The 18,099-nt window shown below is 44.5% G+C and overlaps 1 long non-coding RNA gene across 2 annotated transcripts; it reads right to left on the minus strand.

The window, feature by feature from the left end:
• Positions 1–5,295: 5,295 nt before the first annotated feature.
• On the minus strand, positions 5,296–6,819 carry LOC120704770. Of its 2 annotated transcripts, XR_005687669.1 has the most exons (4): positions 6,421–6,819; positions 5,939–6,013; positions 5,764–5,845; positions 5,296–5,663 (listed from the first exon to the last, which is right to left on the minus strand). It is a non-coding gene; the product is annotated as an uncharacterized LOC120704770 (long non-coding RNA). The 2 variants fall into 2 exon arrangements; XR_005687670.1 differs by lacking the exon at positions 5,764–5,845 and having other exon boundaries at positions 6,421–6,812.
• Positions 6,820–18,099: the final 11,280 nt, after the last annotated feature.

Raw genomic sequence — 18,099 nt, forward strand, 5'->3', positions numbered from 1 at the left:
TGTTGTGGCGAATCTGTTGTGATCACTGCGGGCATGAGATTATTGAATTGCAGGAACAAGGAGTTGAAGAGCGCCATAGGGGTGCTGACCATGGTTGATATATATGTCGTTTCAATCTCAAATGAAGCTGCTATACATACATATTGTTTCACTTTCTAGCTAGGTAGCTACGAATAGAGCTCAATAATGGACATAGATCCCAGCAGAGGCTTGGCCTCGTAGTGCCTATATCCTGCTTCCTTGAATATCTTCATCTTGCGCCACTCCTCGTCGCTCTCCTTTCCCGATGTTACCGCCATCATCAACGGATCCAACAAGACCTGGGCATCAAACATGGCCTTGCAGCAGGGAGAACCAGCAATGGCGTCTATTATGATAACTTTACCTCCTCCATTTGGTTTCTGGGAACAAATAGCCTTCATGCATTGGGTTAGGATCTTCACGCAGACCTCGTCACTCCAGTCATGCATCACGTACTGCACGCAACAATTGTTTTTTTTAAATGATGGTTTTGTTCAGTACAATATATAACGTCGCAGATGAGATCGTCATTGTAGTAGCTGTTGAGAATAGAAGTGAAAGAGAGAGAATTGAGGAAATGAATGATTGATTGTTTTGATTGACGAGAAATTTCTGCTTATATACAAGACTAAGGAGTCCGAAGGGACATGGCCCTTCGGTATGGCCCCTTCGGGATGGCCCTTTCGGGATTCATCACTAATTAACTAATTACAAAAATTAATCACTAATTTAATTTTCTTCACAACACTCCCTCTTGATCAATTTGTTCTTCTTGTGGTCTTGTAATCAATTTGGTTTTCTTGTGGTCTTGTAATCAATCAAAAAGCTCCTTCAAAAACCCTATGGGAAAAATCAGGAGATGTATGTATATGCCATGGGAAAAACTCCTTAAACCCTTTTGGGACAATAGGAGAAAATATTGATATGACATATATGTGTTGGTATTCCATTAAAAACTCCTTTAAACACAGTGGGAAAAATATAAGGAGAAAATAATATGGAATATCATTGATTGCAAACTTATATGAGAAAAACCTCGAAAGGAAAACTCATAAGTAAGTTTGAATGTATTACGATCTGCTGATCATATTTGAACTTATTCTCCCCCAAAATCCGATGAGAAAATATGAGGAGAAATAATATCTTTAATATCTTCTTCAAAACTCTGGTGGGAAAACAGAAGATATGATATATGTAATATATCTTGAATATCCCTTTAAAAATCGGGGAAAATTTGAGATATGACATAGAATATTGCCTCATTAAAAACCTATGTATGAGAAAAACCTTGATAGGAAAACTCACTAGGAAAAAAGTATAATTATATAATCTGATTATTATAGTTGGTTGTATTGGTTACAATTCAGAGAGAGTCTCCCCTGAGCCTTGCAAATCTTATGATTTGCTTTGCAAGGTTTGCATTTCCCCATAAAATAGTTTAGGAGCAATATATTTTATGATATTGCCCTTTATATATAGCTTGCATTCTTTTGCACAAATGCAAGCAAATTATCTTCATAGATAATTGTTGGTTTCGTGATTGAACCAATGCCACATTACTGTTGTATGTGGTTGATCATTCTGTGAAGCCATACGATTTCACGTGAAGCTTCATGTAATATAATTATTTCAGAATGATTAGTGAATATTACAAACCTATTTAAGGTCTAGCATTATGGGGATTAGACATATAGCTAATGCTAGTGTAACCAACAATGGTCTTGTCTTGGCTAAACCAAGATTAGTTGTGCCTTGGAAATATCTGAAGATATTCTTAATTTATGTCCAATGGCATTTTGTTGGAGCTGTGCTATGTATTAGTAAATAAATTTACAAGCTCCATTATCATTATAGATAATGTTTAATGATTCGATGGAATCATTGTTTAATCATGCATAGAAGTCATATGTTGATGTGATGCTTCAGAATGATAGACCAAAGTTTTCTATTAGAATCTGTTTTGATGATTCATATGAAACTTTAGTACTTTGATATCAGTTTATATTCTGGCATAATAGGGATTAGTCAACCAGTATTGATATCCCACTTTTGTTGTGTTCTGATTTGATAATAACAAATCAAGATCTGTTGTGCCTTCTAGATATATGCGGATATCTGATTTTACTCCTACCTGTATGTCATTGTTGGAGTTGCGCTAATTTGAGCTAGCAAGGTATCTACAAAAGCAATATTAGGCCTATTGCAATTTGTACGATACTATAGCGCTTTGGCACTTAGTTTCTATCCCAGGGTCTAAATGGATATTGATCCATTTTTAGGGATAGAATGAATATAAGTGTTGATGGATACGATTGTCCAATATTAATTGAATATTGGCAAACTGATATATGTGCTTAAGTTGAAAAACTTAATCATTTGTTGGTCTTGCCAACTTTCATCTCGAATTCCGTCATAAATGAACGCTTGTTGTTTGTGTGCTGAGATGATGTAAATTTCATTTGGAATTTATTTTATGAACATACATATGCATTTATAGTGATTAGAGCAATCCTTTTATAGGAGATACTCATGTAGTCAGTTGTACCATAATCAACCTGACTATCTCAAGTCATAGAGTGACTTGTATGTAATTATATGTTGCGATTTTTTTGGGATTAGAATACAAAATCCTCTAGGTATATATAAATCCAATCTTATCAAATTCAATTGATCTGCCAATAATTGAATATGGGAACATAATTCTCACTTATACCTTGATGGTATATTGCTCGGTCTCTGCGTGAAACCATATGCTACAAGCTCTTGTTATCTCACCACCTTGCTTTCTTGAAGAAAAGCATTATGAGAAGTATATGATACTTCCTTATGTGAAAATGAGAGTACTTCTTCTTAATTGCCATCTTTTTTTTATTTGACCCAATTTGAGTGTTTGTTAACATTCTGCCTAGGACTTTTTGGTCTGGATCCAGTTAAAGGTGCATATCAATTTTCAATAGGAGTATATGTCGACAAATTTGTAGTCTTAATATGATTGATTGATAAGAATCAATATATATATATTGTGAGAAATTAACCCTTTTTAAATTATATGTCATTTCCCATGACCATAGAATTAGGGCGTTCCCCGACCCAGTGCCTAAATTATGTGCACACATACTGAGCTTTTGAATGCAGAGCATTCATAGGCTTTGGATTCAAATAAATCTATAAATAAAGTGTCTAACAACATTCATGATGTTGATTTGCATTTACTGTCTTGGAGGATGTCTCCCCCTATTCGACGGATGCTTGTAATAAGCTGTATTTCTAGCTTATGGCCATATCGTGCTGATAACGTGTTGAGAATAGAATTGAAAGAGAGAAAGAATTGAGGAAATGAATGATTGATTGTTTTGATTGATGTGGAATTTCTGCTTATATACAAGACCAAGGAGTCCGAAGGGGCATGCCCCTTCGGAATGGCCCTTGCGAGATTAATCACTAATTAACTAATTACAAAAATTGATCACTAATCTAATTTTCTTCACAACAGTAGCTAGGTACGATGCATGTGAATAAATGCTTTTTTTAGGACAAATTTTAAATCTTAGAATGACTTTTTTTAACGGAGGGAGTAGTGAGGAAATGTACCATCCTGCAATGCACCGCCTGGTTAAAAGATAAAACCCCGTCCTTCATAGCAGGCAGCTGCAGGTGCCATCCTGCCATGGCCATGGGGAGTTTGTTGTGAAGAAATTAAAGTTTAAACAGCACACCATATTTATTTGGTTCGTTTTAGGTATGAAAAACTCACAGGATTTTAACGGAATGAATACTTTTTCAAAAGTATACTTAATGTATTCAGGATATAGACAATCCATACATACGGCGAGTGTAAATGTTTTTTAAAGATAAGCAAGCCAATTTAACAATTTAAAAATTCTAACTGTAGTCTAGTTTAGCCTTGACATGTTTATTATAATTTAACTTTCAATTCATCGACGACTGCTCGTGACTGATGTCTACGCGCTGTACTCAAGTTTCTATCGAGCATCTAAGGTTTTCAACCATGTGGTGAAATTTCTATCAAACGCCTGTGATACACCCAGAGACTCCAATTTCATTCAAATTAACCAGCACACATGCAAGCATCCCGGCTGTAAGGCCAGCCATGTATGGCTGCGGTCATATTTATCAGTATTTTTTATGCCTAATAAATCACCATTTGATCAATCAATGGCTGGTCTATTTTCTAACAAATATATACCTCCATCAAAATTAGCTCAAACATTCACACACCCAGACCGCTGGTGGCTTGACTGCCTGAATGCAAATTTCCATGGAACGTCTGATGTTCTTACTACGAGCCATATGCATGCAGTTTCTTCATTAAATCCGTCAATTATTCATCCTGAATACAGCAGGTGTTCTTTACTCTTTACATTATCAACTCACACAGAAATTAAAGTGAAACAAAAATCAACACAAATGCCACGCCCGCCGCCGTACATCCCTATAGTGGAGCCTTAGGTGCAGGAGGGGCTCACAGCAAACCCGCTTACGGGGAAGGACTGCGTGAACTGTTTAACATGGAACGTGAGTTGGTCACCGGCACGGTCGACTTGGTTGAACCCGAGCCAAGCGTACTTGACCTGCACATCGACGCCGTACACTTCGGTGATGGACCCAGCATGGATGACTCCGCCGAAGGTGCTGGCGAATTGCAGGATGAATCTCTGGCTGCCGAGGTTGACAGGGAACCTGCACTCGCCCGAGAGGGTCACCTCTAGTTTGCCATCTGGGTTGAGGACGTACGACCGCACACCCTTGGGGAGGAGGCCGCGTGGGAAGTTGTTCTTCTCTAGAATGTCGTAGGCTGTCGTAGTTGCATCTGCTGTCAAATTCACTGAAGTCGTAGTGGCTGCGGCATAAGCAATATGGTGAATGGAAGCCACGAGGACGAGGAGGAGAATGTGTTGCTTGGCCATGAGTGCGGATTGGAAACGGTAACAAGAAGTATATATATATGATCGAGCTTGATCGGATGGGATAGGACAGAAACAATGTATGGCTCCATTTTATAGGCCAGTGCCGGCCGTGTATGCCAGTGCTATTGGAATTCATCGTTTAAATGCATTGATTGCCGCAGAATTATGTTCTCAAATCCTTTGTTGTAAATACGTAAGAATTAAGCTAGGTTTTAATTGCATTCATTTCCAGCCTAATGGCATTCCATCCAAAAACGTTTGTGCTACTACTGTATTTTCTGAAATTTATGAATTGGATATATACATACGTGCAAACTATATTCCCATGAAACTCACTCAGCTGTTATATAACAATAAGGCACTATTATGATGTTCAAAATAAATTGTATTGAAGACTACAAAATGAGGAATCATATATTATTTCCAGGTTGGAGACTCATAATTATCCATAGTAGAAATATAAGACCCACCAGTTAATCTTTTTTTGGTTATTTGCATCTTTTTTCTTGACTTCACAAAAAGGGTATAATGACAAAGAAAATTATATATAGAATTAATAATTAGAAATAGATAATTTTGTGGCCTCAAATGCACACAAACACCGCCATTACTGTAGAGAACTGCATCCTTGCTTTTTCCAAACCGGCACAAATTTGGCAATATGGCGCCGATAATATGCATACTTCAAAATTATGCTGCTGAGAAGCATAATGCCTGTAATTTTCACAAGTAATAATTAGATATATAGAGAGAAACATGCATGATCAAAGATGACACGGGAGACACAATTTTATTGACAAGGATCAACAGAAACCTAAATGGTTCGTGGGGCACAACATTAGGTTTGGCTGAAACCTACTTCTGCTGGTCGCTTCGAGTCCTAGAATTGGCTGCCTCTACAGTAAGTATATCGCTATGTTGTCAATATAGTTACAGCAAATCCCCATGTCTCATGTTTATGAGTGGTCTGGGTTAACACGAACTCTAACCTGTGGTCGTGATGTACCCATCCATAGTGACGCGCCTGTGCTGAGGTCATGCTGATCCCACCAGCAGTGGGGTACCTAGGATTTGAGTAAAGGGTATGCCGTGATATTTTTTTCACTTGCAATTCGGCATATTGTCCATATACAAACGGTATATTATCTTATATAATTCGGTAAAGAAACTCTTAAAATTCGGTAAATAACATTGCATATCTTAAATTCAACAATTAAATACCAAGGTTCCATAAATTATAATGCAAATGGTTCAAACATATTAAGTCCAAATGAAAAAGAAGCTTACATAGGAAAGTTAAGAGATTATTACAGATAAAGTATGGAAGTCCATCAACAATCAATCGACCCATGAATCAATAATTCCTATGTGCTACATTAATTTGCAATTGTTCAATCACTAAAAAAAATTAGGCACGGACTGGTACATACAATTAGGCAGTTAAGGTTCCACATATTGTAATTTTTTATACCTGGAATCCTGGATGCGGAGCTCGAGCTTGGAGGGGTGGAGCCGTGGAGGGAAGAGCCGAAGAGGTCGTGCTTGTGGCGACGGGGAGAAGGGAGCGCCGCCGTCCGCCAACCTGTCGGCGCCACACAGCCACGCCAAGCAACATCGACGTCGACTCGTCGAGACTTGCCAGATGCGGCTGCTGCAGGGTGTTCCGGCATCGGGCACTCGGGCAGACGGGCGGAGCCGTGGAGGGCCGGACGCCGAGGACGGAGGCGGCGCTGGATGCGCTCGCCTCTCGCCAATCCCGCGGAGAGCCGCCAGGAAGCGGGCGGCGGCCGACGTAGCCGGAGAGTTGGGTATGGAGTTTTTTTTCCTGGGCTTTGGGCTGAAAATTTAGGTATGCCTCGGCCCACCTGGCCCACCCACTGGGTCCGCCATTGCCCACCAGAGGGTCAGAATTGCTGACATCAACAATCAGCCCTGCTGATGTCAGTGTCACTACTACAATAACTATTAACCGAGGCGGGCAAAACTATTAACAGATGCGTTTTTTGCAACCGTCTCGGACCCAAGATCACGGTAAATGACTTATTTTCCGAGGCGGTTGCTTGCCCCATCTCGGTTAGTCGAATAGAAAATACAAAAAAAAATAGAAAGCCCATGGACAGGCCCGCCAAGTCCATCTATGGGCCCGCCAAGCCCATCCACCGGGGAGGCTACCGCCGCCGCGCCTTTGCTCTGGCCGCCACCGGGGGAGGCCGCATCCGGCCCCTGCTCGCCGGATGCGGTGTCCACGACACCGCATCTAGCCCGTGGAGGATGAGGAGTGCCTCGCCCCGCCATGGTTCGCCGCAACCGCCGCATCGCCGCGCGTCGAGGACCGCCCACTGGCACGCCGTTGCACGCCCGCTGCAGCCACGCCCTGCCGCGCACCAAGCACCGCCCGCTCGCGAGCCGGAGCGTGCGAGCACCGCCCTACCCGCACGCCGCGGCCATGCCCCTCCGCGCGCCGAGCACGATGGAGGGAGGGGGCGTGGCTGGAGGAGGGAGAGGGCTGGACGGGGAGCGACGTCGGAGGCAGGTGTGGAGAGGAGAGGATAGGAGAGATGCACCTGGAATCTGGGAGAGGAAAGGACGAGGAAGAGTTATGGTTTACTTCTTTATATACTCCTTCTCAGCAACTGGGCTCATATGGGCCTCGCCTAGGCCTGGTCCATTAACCGAGGCGGACCTTTATAAGTGGCTGTGGGCACCTACCAATGTCACCACTGATTGCCCAGCGATGACGCCCGCAGACGCCAAGGGGTGGCAAGTATTTCATGAACCACGAATAAATCCGCAAGCACACAGAATATCACTGCAGCATTTTACCCGAGAGTACACCGGGGTGTCATATATATTTCCGCAAGGAAGGTGGCGAATGGAAGTACATTGGCTAGTTAATGAATTGATCTAGATTGGATATTCAAATGCATAAACTAGATAGAAGGTAGTGTGACGCACACAAATTCAACTCTAGAGATATTCTATAGGCAGGAAGAAAGGAAGAAGTTAGCAGCTCGAGTCAAAAGTGTTAGGCTAGCTATATTTATGCTATCTTATGGCTAGATCAACAGAAGATTAAACTGGTACAACAGGGAGACCACTCTTGTAGCTTGGCGGGAGAAGCCCGACCAACATATGCCGCTTTATGCACCTCCTACCCCCAATCCGAACATGGAGGATTATTGGGCACAGATAGGTCTGTTACCACCAACTGGATACCTCTACAAACTGTGGGAATGAACGACATCCAACAACACTTAACTAGTCTAGACACCACATCTACATTAGAGCAAATATACAAATATTGGAGCAGTTGCCAGAGTTCTAAAGCTAGTATGTTAACCATCACAAGCACGGGACGATCACACAATGCAAGCATTAAATGATAACGCAACCAGACCACGAAATATAAGTCCGATAACTCAGCATATAGTTCATGATTTTCTAATCAAATTGATGCCTAGAATTGGTCGTTACTGAGCGTCAATAGTGGCCCGCCTCCGAAAATAGAACTATTAACTGAGATAGTTATTTTAATAATGACCACTTTAGAACTATTAACTCCGAAAGGTTTCGCTTCGGTTAAAAGAAATGTCCACCTCGGTTAATCAATACCATTAACTGAGGCGGTTGAAGTTCCTGCCCAACTTGGAGCTATTTTAAAAAGGTCGCGGTAAATTATTGGGCTAGAGTTAATCAGGTCGAGCCAGCCGGCCCAATAACTTGGCTCGACAAAAAGGGCTGGCTACATTCGCGGCTTGCCAGCTCGGCTGGGTTTCATTGGTTGGCCGAGGCTACATAGTCCGGCTCGGAATTTAGATTAAAGGTCTTGGCTCTGTCCGGTTCATATGGCTCAGTCAAGGCTGTAGGGTCGGCACAAATCAGCTTGGTCGTAGTAGGCCGGCTTAGTTTAGAGGCCCAACAAGCTAACTTGGCTTTGGCTCAGGCTAACAAGAACGGCTCAGGCAGAAGTGATTCGGCTGGGCCTGCGGCTTGCAGGCAGGCTTAGATCAAGTGGGCTGGCTTGGGCTGGCGAGCTAGTTTGCAGCCCAGTTTCCCTTCATCTCCCTCTCTCGCTACTAGGGATGGCCTGCGGTACAGGCGCTCCTCCATCTCACTAACCATCAAGCACCCCTCAAAAAAAACTCTAACCATCAAGCCTCGTGTGCCAGTGGGGTCTAGATCTGGTGCAACCATATTTCTCATTTTGACAGTCAACTTCTCGGAAATAACATGAGTTTTATACCATGTTCAATACATATTCTACTTATTTCTAACAAGTGCAACAAGTTTTAGATGAGTTGTGATTGTAGGAACTAATATATCAAAAATGAGCCAAAATCGGGAAAATCCAGGCCGAGGCCGGCCGACCTGGAACAATATGGCTATCGTAAAAATTTCATATTTTTATCAAGTATTTTAATATTTTATTTGAATTAAACTAATTTTATAGGGAATTTTAAAAATGATTTGTAGGGGCGGGCCTGAAAGGACCTTAAAGATGCCTAGAGGGGGGTGAATAGTCAATCTGCAGCTAAAAACTACTTTAAAACTGTTAGACGCAGACAAAACCCGGAAACTCTGGGTATAAGCCTGGAAACTCCGGGTTTTGTGTCCGGAGTATCCGGACCTCTTTCCTAGAGACCCCGGATATGAAACTACTGAATGTAAACAGCAAGAATCTGAGCGAGAAAAGTAGATCGAGCAAAAAGAAAAAAACAAGTACCAGGGGTTCCTAGAGATGAAGTTCCACAAGATAGTTCTCACTAGAAACACGTATATTAGTAGATTGATCCCAAACCCTAGAAACAAGGTCTCACAATTAAATAGTAATGAATTCAAGTAAAACAACACAAGTAAGACAAGGATTTGTTTTCCGAAGTTCACACACAAAAGTGCTACGTCTCTGTTGAGGAAGGATTCAAGAGACGGTGCTCAAGAACCCCTATGTTCCTCTCCTAAGGGCGAGATCACCTCTCAAGCCCAAGGTCACTTACTATAGATTCCTCGGCGAGGAATGAAGCTTACAACTTCTTGTAGAGCTCACAATCGAGGTCGAGCAATCACAAGCACTCCTAGCCGTCTAGGAGCACAAGGCTCCAAGAGTAACAAATTTGAATCCGCGGGCTTGACCAAAACCAAGTGCTCAAGAGGTGGGAATGAAGCTCACTAGCACGAATCCTTGCTCTTGCTTAGTTCTCACTCAAATCCCTCAAAGGAATCACTCAAGCATGGAGAGAGGGGAGTGAGAGAGCTCTTTCTCAGCTTGGGAAGGTGTTCAGCTCGTCAAAATGGGCAAGAGAGGGTGGCTGAAGGGGTATGGAGGGGTATTTATACCCCTCAGCCCAAAACTAGTCATTGGGCGAAGGGTTACCTGGAAACTCCGGGTATATGCCCGGAAACACCGGGCAAACCTATTTTTCAGCCGGGAAATAGTTACCCGGTCACTCCGGGCAATGGGATCTGGAGTATCCGGCCCTATGCCCGGAGTATCCGGGTAAGGCAGGGAAGATCTCACATTTTGCTCTTTTGAGTCGATTTTGTGTCTCACAAATGTTTGTCTAGGTTCTCTTGAGCACTAGTTTTGAATTAAAACCCTTGAACCAAGTCCCTCTTGATAGTACGACGTTCCTATATTCAATTTTCAAATTTAAAAACTAGTTTCTTGAGTACGCTTGAACTCCACCTTTTCATTTCCTTTTTGAGGGGTCGTACATCATCACTTGATTCACCTATACAAACTCATCATCTGCACACATGCTCAATTACACGATTAAATATACATGTATTTTGTCATTATTCACCAAAACCCACTTAGGGGCCTAGATCACTTTCAATCTCCCCCCTTTTTGGTGATTGATGACAACCCACATGTAACTCATTTGATAATCATAAAGCGATAAACAGCTAGCATATAAGAGCTCCCCCTTAAGGTATGCCATGAACTTTGAATTTCAAATTTGACTTGACACATCAACAATTGGCATAAATCTCGGAAGAAACATAGAAGCTCTTATATGATATATAGTGGGGTGAGCATGTGAGTGCAAAACAAATGTGTAATGCATATGACATGAAATCCACACAGAAAAAGTGTGTTTGGCAGTAGGACCCGGATACTCTGGGTGGGAGCCCAGAAACTCCGGACAGGAATTTCGGAGAATCCGGCCTGTAGCCCGGAGTATCCGGCCCTTCTGAACCAGAACACAGAAAAACAGCCGCAAGTATCAAGCAGATATGTCACAAACTAACACAATTTTCCTTAAAAAAGTTTAAACATGACAGCTAAGCATAGAGTAGCACACATTACAAATGTTCTCACACCACATAGTCCTTACAACGATCACAGTAGTTCGAAACGGAATAAAACGACATTAAGTTCGATACAATCCCAAATGAGTACATAAATGGCTTTCACTCCCCCTTTGTCATCAAGTGCCAAAAAGGGAATGAAAAAGAACATGAAGTCCAAGTGTCATCATCTTGGGCGGTGTCCTCAGAGGTGTCCTCATCTTCTTCGGAGTCGGGGGTGCTCGCGGTAGTCGAGGGGCGCGTCTTCCTCGGTCTCCTCATCCTCATCAAAGATCTCGTGGCCACGTGGAGGAACACGGCCAGAAGAAGTAGCAGCACGGCGACACGGAGAGCGAGCTTGGCGACGAGCTCGGGGATGTGGTGCATGTGCAGCTGCTATGGAGGCCTCATTGGCGGCGTCCCACTCGGCGAAGGGATCATCAAACTCAGGTAACTCGTGGTGTGGATCCAAAGGAAGCACCTTGTGACCCCAAATCTCATTGATTGACCTTGCATTCTCATGGACATCTTGTGCAATGTTCATGCACATCCCAAACAAGCTACGGAGGGCCCTCTTCACAAATGAGTCATGGTGACGGTGATGAGACGATGAAGAGGCACCCAAAGAGGATGGGGCAGGGTCATATCTTGGGTTCCTTGTTGAACCGGCATGAGATGGAGGAGGAGGTGGTGCATTGTGACACCTCCGGTGTTTAGCACTGTTTCAAATATGCATTTAACATAAAATGACATGTTAAACCCCCCCCACATTCTCAATTACTTAAAAGCCCGAAATCCGTTTAAATGGACCAAAAAGTCAACTCTCACACCCTGGCTCAAATGAACTTTTGCCCAAAACGAAAGTTGTAGAGTTTGACAAGATAAACAACTTTCGTGTTCAAAGTTTTTCAAGTTATAACATGAAATTTGGAGTTAACCCCGAAAAACAGTGGTTTTCTTTTAAACTTGAATTCAAATTTTAAACTTCCAAATCGTTGCTCAAACGAAGTTTTGCCTGAAAGGAAAGTTGTAGGAAATTGAATTTTGAACAACTTTCGTGTTCAAAATTTTTCGAGTTCCCATGGAAAATTTTGAGTTTGGATCAAGTCAAAATGTTGACTCTCTTCTCTCTCTACTCCCTTTCTCTCTCCTCTCTCTCTCCCCCTCGCTCTCCCTCCCCTTCTCTGCGCGCGCAGGCAACGCGCTCGCTGCGCTGCTGCCGTGCCATCGCTGTGCCGCTGCCCCGCCGTGCTTGCTGCCTAGCCATGAGCGCTCGCCTGCACGCCGCGCCGCTAGCCCTCCACCCCGCTCGAGTGCCCACGCCGGACCCGCTCGCTGCGCCCGCCCGCACCTCGCCACCAGCGCCCTGCGCACCGCGGCGCCCGCGCTGCCTCGCCGCCCGGCCAGGCCACACGCGCCCTTCAACGCCTTTGACCCCGCGCACGCATTCAAGTGCTCGCCCGCCCACTGACCTTTCCCCGTCCCGTCAAGCCTGCCGCGCCCTACCGTCGGCGAGCACGCCGCGATAAGCGCTCGGCAACGCGCCGCCATCGCCGCCGTGGCGCCCAAACAAGCCAGCCATGCCCTGCCGAGCCGCGGACCGTGGCTAGCCTTCATTGCCGCGCGCTACCAACGCCACCAACCCACTCGCTGCGCCCTGGCACGCCATCAAGGCTGCTCGACGAGCACGCCACCGCACGCCGCTCACGCGCCGCCGTTCCTTTCTTCTACGCCCCCCTCCTGCCGAGCCCCCCCTCCCCATTTGCTTCGCCCAAGGGCGTTCCACCCTCCCACTCCGCTCCCCTTCCCTTCCCAAGCCGAGCCAAGCCGCCCCGTGCCAGAACGCGCTGCCGCCCCGCCATTGCCGCCGCCACTCGAGCTCCCCGTGGAGCCCCTACCCCCGGTGCCCCTCAGTCCCAATTGAACCCCAGAACGGGACCTCCTCGCCGCGGTGAAGCTCCACGGCCAAGCCTCGTCCATCCCCATCGCCGCGGGACACCGCCGCCGCCGTCGTGAACACCGCCGACCGCCCGCCCGCCGCGGAACCCCCTGCTCCGCCCCTCCCCGACTCCAATCAACCCCCGAGTTAGCTTCCTCATGGCGCCTTGAAGCTCCCCGACCTGCCATTGCCCTTCCTGTCACGCCGGAGCACCGCCGTCACAGCTCGCCACCGCCGCCGGCCGTGCTGCCACGCCGCCAACCCTGCTCCGGCCATCCCCGTCGACCACATCACCCACCCCTAGGTAGAGCTCGGTGAGCTCTCACCCCTGGACGCCATCCCCGCCGCCGGCGAACCTCCTCCTCGCTGGGAAACCCCCGCCGCCGCCTCCTCTGTCCCCCGACTCCAGCCAGGGACGCCTGCGCGATTAGTTTTAGATTTACAGGGGGTTTTGTGAAAGTTCCAGGGGCCCCTTTGCAAATCTGAGTTTGTGTTTTCTAGTTTTTCTAGTAAATTTGTAAATTCGTTTAAAAATCATAGAAAAATCAGAAAAATGAAAAATCAATTGTTCTGGAATCTTTGCAAGGAAATCTACAACTTTTGCTACATGCACTTTTTCTTTTGCTCAATAGTTTTTGCTTTAATTAAAATACAAAGAAAATACACCTTTGGTTAGATCTCAAGTTACAAGCATGAGATGTTATCCATTTTTGGTCTGTGGGTTACATGTTAGATGTATAACCTTGTGTAAAAGTTTCGTGGATAGTTGACATGCCTAGCTATCAGTTTATTTAAATCTTGATGTATGCCTAGTATAAATAGTTTAGTTTTTCCAAGTTGTTCCACCTTGTACCACAAGCTGAAACTTTTTCAGTGCCTCTGAGTTGTTACCTGAATGCTCTTGGAAAATGTAGGGACTTTTTACCCAAGCAGAGCATGCTCAAGTGTTTTATGCTATGAATAAATACACTAAACTAAGAAAAATAGTTCCTCTGCCTATAAAAATCTGATGTTTTTATAAGAACTGCTATTTTAGTACTGTATCATGCTGGAAAATTTTGACCTCTGAAACTCATTAGAACTACCTGTGGAAATTAATTTTCTTTATGGCAGTTGTACTTTTCTCTATTTTTCATGCTCTGTACAATGCTTGTTTAATTATGAAAAATTTATGGTAAGCTCATATTTAGGTAGACAACACTTAGTTAAAATTTCTTTACCAGTGCTTGCATAGGTTGATCTGTAAAATTCATTTTTGTTTCTAGCAGTAGCTGTTTAGTTTATTTTTCATGGTCAATAGGCTGCATGAAATAGACTAAAAATTTCACAGTAGGCAAGTTACTCAGAGGAGTACATTGCATAAAAATTTCAAACCCAGAATCTCGGTTTAACTTTATTTATGATAAGGACATGCTTAACCTGGTAATAAATGAGAGGAATCATTTCTTTTGATGCATAGGGAGAAAAGATAAAATCCACCCTAGTTACCTTGTGAAGTCAGATATAATGGTTATTACTCTATAACTGATTGCCCAAAATGATGTAACAGAATATTTTGCAAATCATCTTAAGTTGCGTTGGTTTACAACTCTATAGTGAAGAATTGAATAAATCGTTATCACTAAAGTAACTCACGCATATGCATTTCATATAGATTCAACTACTCTCCCAGACAGTACGTACGAGCTGGTGCCGGAGTCCGAGAGTGAGCAGCGTGAAGCTCAAGTGAATCTAACTAAAGTCACTGAAGACCTGAACCAGAGTTCAGAAGAGCCCAAGGCTAGCTCCGCTCAGGAAGGCAAGCCCTGGAGCATGTCCTACCTGATTTAAATTTATGCAACTGTTTATATTCCTATCTACTTGTGCGTCTAAGTGTATAGGAATTGTTTGGAACCTTAGTTGCATGATCCTAGGTACCTATGCTTGAACACTAGTCTGTGTAGGTCGCTAGTTGGCTATGCTAATGATTCAGTAGAAGTCGAGTGATTTCCTGTCACTCGCGAGAATTATAGGAGTTGGATGATTACTACACACTGCAATATAAGGTTTACGGGCGGGGTTGTTATACTTGTGATACCCCGTCTGTTTAGTGAAACTGGATAAGGCCGCGGTGTGTGGTAGTGGTGGTTAAGCGTTTGAACGTACTAACCACATGCCGAGAAATATGGTAATTGGTAAGCTACAGTACCTGATCGGACCGGGGAGTGGACTTTTCACTCACCCTCTTTGAACAGGGTTCACATGCAACCACATGCGGGTACGAGAAGGCGCACGCCGGGCGTGGATTCTTGTAGTCGAGGTGGGTGACCCTGATCCACGAGCCGGAAAGAAAGGGGAAATGTTGCGTGGGGACTGAGTTCCCATGCGTGTGCTTAGGTCTGCCTGGCTAGGTTAACAAATTCGATTCGAATCGTCCGCCTCTCACGGATATTGGGACTGCTTAACCCTTTTGCCACATAGAGTAAGAAGTGGAACATGGATTATGAGAAATATGGTTGAGTGATGAAAAATAATTGTTTCACCATGCATGTTATTGGATAGATGCTTATGTAGAATGGTTAATCGAACTAGAACTTGAAAGCTAAAATCTGAAAATAAGGACTTACTCTTTATTGCTTTTCGGCAGAAACAACCCCCTCAAGCCAAAAGCCTTGCATGTCTAGGTAGAGGGCTAAGTATATCCGAGTCGGGTAAGCCTTGCTGAGTATTAGCATAAGAGAGAGTTTGACCTTCCCGTCGGTGATGCGAGCCGAACGCTGCCCTCAAGCAGTAGCTTACTTGAGGTGCTGCCAATATACCAACTATTAGTTGGCTATATTGGGAGTAAAGTGTACTCAGTCAGCTGAGGGAGTCTGACTTTCCCGTCGGTGATGCGAACCGAACGCTGCGCTCAAGCAGTGGCCTACTTGAGCTGCTGCCAATATACCGACCATCGGTCGGTATATTGGGAGTAAAAGAAACCGTGAATACGTCACCTCGGTAGCGTATGAGCGCTGTCCATGCAGTGTTGGACGCATGGATGCCGCTTCTATAGTGAGCGGTAATGTATGGGGACGCTTTCATGTGTGCTGGTATGAAAGGTTCAATGAATATATGTCTGTCAATTTTCTACAGGTACACTAACCACAATTACGTAAGCTAAGAACGGTTAGAATTCGACTAGAAATATATATAGGGAGAGAAGTAAATTGTGCCATGCCACCGGTGCTAACCCCGTAAGTCCAAAGCTATTTGGCAATTGTTTTCCTTGTGAGGACGATTAGGTCGTGCATGCATCATGCTCATAAAATTGAAAGCCAATGAAAATAGATGTGGGTTAATCGGGAATGTTAAGGTTGCACATGAGCACGGTTCCTCTCCTCTCAATTAAGGTCTATCTAGAAATCTGTCATTTCTACTATATCCTGGAAGATGATTTTATTTGACATGGTAGATGGCTCTAGCTGTATAAGTGCCAGTGGATAATTTTGCTCCAAAACTTGCCTACTTGCTGCTGCTAAAATTTGAAAAATTTTCGACTTACATACATTGGGGTACACTAGAAACTTTGACACCCTGTTTTTCTGTCAGCTTTGAACACCTGAGTTGCACGGATTTTTAGGCCTTCCTAGAAATGTTTTCTGCAGATGTGTTCAACACAAAACTTGTGACAAATTTACTCACCAAGCTTCTGTAAAAATTTGGTGATTTTAGGCTTAGTAGTGTGTCCTCAGCACTCAGTTTACTAGCTCTCTGTTCACTGAAAATTCTGGGCTGGCAGCAAAGCAAAACTATAAGGATAAGACCTTCTTAGGCTCTGATCTAGCTCTTGAGTTGACTAACAAAGTTGTGCCTAAGAACCTTAGGAATGTTCCTGTAAATTTTTAGAATTTTTAGAGCTCTGTTCTTTCAGTTCTACTCGTTTTCGTGCACTACCCAGAACCTGTTTTAGCCATCACTCACTTGTGCATATCTATTTGTACAGATGGCTGCCCCTGCTCTCCTGGTGTTTGATGAGGATGGGCGTGCACACTCCGAGTGCACACACTGGCAGGGTTTTCCCTCCATTCTTTGGGAAGTGATGCACGATGCCGGATATCCGAGTCCCCCGCGCTATGTGGGCGAGGAGTTCCACGAGATGGGAGTAGCGCGCTGTCGCGTGCGCATGACTCATGCTCCCCACCCTTTTCCAGCTCACTGGGCTTCCTTGGAGTTGGAGGTAGTTGGACACCGTCTAGTTGACACTTGGGAGATTGCAGCCATGACAGCACTCAACAAGTTTTGCGAAAAGAATTATGCAGCTGTCACACTAGCTCCTATTGGCCTCTTCCCAGCAGAGCAGCCCAATGACCCTAACTGGCTTAGTCGGGTCGGACACACTGGGTACCTTCAGCAGAACAGAGTTGCAGAGACTATCTCCATGTCAGTGAAGTGCATGAACGCACTCTACCGCTTGCAGACTTTACAGGCCAAGGCCATGACCCAGATCATTGCTTCTGCACGGACCAGCCATGAGATAGTGATTGCTAAGAATGAGCAGATCAGGGATCTTGATGCCCATGTTGGCCAACTTGAGGGTCTAATTGAGGAGCGTGATGTTCTCTTGGACGGAAGGGATGCTGACTTTGCACTTCTAGAGCAGCAGTTCACCGCCCAACAGGTTCAGCTGAATGCTGCCTTTGATCACATCGAGATGTTGGAGGCTCAGCAGGCCCAGCCTGAGGCCATGGAGGAGGAGCCCCAGGAGGTTCAGGGTATCTCAGGACTTGACACTACGTCTGGAGTGCCCCTGCCACCACTTCCAAGAGCTCACTCCCCAGTGAGGAGCGAGTCTTCAGTCAACAACCTGGACGACTTTTAGATGATGTCTTAAGTAGTCTTTCGCGCATACTCCTCTATAGGGTAGCCTAACTTTGGATGGTAATGTAATAGGCTAACTAAGAG

Source organism: Panicum virgatum, chromosome 4K (assembly GCF_016808335.1).
Source record: "Panicum virgatum strain AP13 chromosome 4K, P.virgatum_v5, whole genome shotgun sequence".
NCBI lineage: Eukaryota > Viridiplantae > Streptophyta > Magnoliopsida > Poales > Poaceae > Panicum > Panicum virgatum.